The sequence below is a fragment of the Ictalurus punctatus genome, chromosome 18, assembly GCF_001660625.3.
Source record: "Ictalurus punctatus breed USDA103 chromosome 18, Coco_2.0, whole genome shotgun sequence".
In the NCBI taxonomy this organism is placed as follows: domain Eukaryota; kingdom Metazoa; phylum Chordata; class Actinopteri; order Siluriformes; family Ictaluridae; genus Ictalurus; species Ictalurus punctatus.
In genome coordinates, this window is record NC_030433.2 from 22,657,380 (window position 1) to 22,658,898 (window position 1,519).

Genomic DNA, 1,519 nt, shown 5'->3' on the forward strand with positions numbered 1-1,519 from the left:
AGAAGAAGAAGAAGAAGAAGAAGAAGAAGAAGAAGAAGAAAAAAATGCCATTGCTTGTTGATTTTGTTTTTATTAACAACTTGTGGTCCAGTCAATAGACAACTGGAATTCTTACTGTAATATTCCACAGGTAAATAAATATATGTAGTGTAAGGCATGTAAGAACACTGATTTATTCATAACAGAAATATCCTTCGCAGAGGTATGACTTCTGTCCAGAAGTAACACAGCCATCAGTGTGTTATGAGTAATTTTTTTTTTTTTAAAAAGAGAGAGAGAGAGATGGTATTCTGATCCAGATAGTTGATATTAAATCAAGAAAATCCAAATGATTGACATTATTTCATCCTAATGGCCTACTTGTTCTATATATTTAGAGTAAACAGAACGGCTGGAAGAAATATTAAACAAAAAAAAAATAAATCAACTTAAGTTGAAGTATGTTAAAAAAGTATTTAAAGTGGAAAAAGTACATTTATTTATTTACCTGAAATCAGAAATCAGGATTTTTCTTCTTTCTTTAACCCAGTCTCATTCTTGCCAGTTCTAACAAAATGCATGAGACACTTGGTATAAAAAGTTACGGTAAGAGATTAGGGGTCGGGGTGTGGTTAGCGTTCTGATCATTTCTTAATCCGGAATTTGAATACATTCCAACCACACTGTTGCGCTAGGGAGAGCAAACGATCCTAATGGGCAGTGCGTGCACAGAGATGATTGGGTTTTTTGTTTTCGAGACAAATTGGTAAGCTGGAGGTGTTCGCTCTAGTTAATAAATAAAGTTAAAATGCACAGAAATGGGATTGGGATTGGATTGAAAGGCAGGAGATTGGGATTGGATTGGAAAGCAGGAAAATGTGATTGGGATTGGACTGGAAGGCAGGAAAATGTGATTGGGATTTGGTTGGAAGGCAGGAGATTGGGATTGGAAGGCAGGAAAATGGGATTGGGATTGGATTGAAAGGCAGGAGATTGGGATTGGACTGGAAGGCAGGAAAATGGGGTTGGGATTGGACTGGAATGCAGGAAAATGGGATTGGGATTGGACTGGAAGGCAGGAAAATGGGATTGGGATTGGATTGAAAGGCAGGAGATTGGGATTGGGCTGGAAGGCAGGAAAATGGGATTGGGATTGGATTGAAAGGCAGGAGATTGGGATTGGATTGGAAAGCAGGAAAATGGGATTGGGATTGGACTGGAAGGCAGGAAAATGTGATTGGGATTGGATTGAAAGGCAGGAAAATGGGATTGGGATTGGACTGAAATGCAGGAAAATGGGATTGGGATTGGATTGAACGGCAGGAGATTGGGATTGGACTGGAAGGCAGGAAAATGGGATTGGGATTGGATTGAAAGGCATGAAAATGGGATTGGGATTGGACTGGAAGGCAGGAAAATGGGATTGGGATTAGATCGAAAGGCAGGACATTGGGATTGGACTGGAAGGCAGGAAAACGGAAAACCATACGTATTGGAGCCATGGTGTTTATATAATCTAAGTAAAAAATGGAAGAAGTCA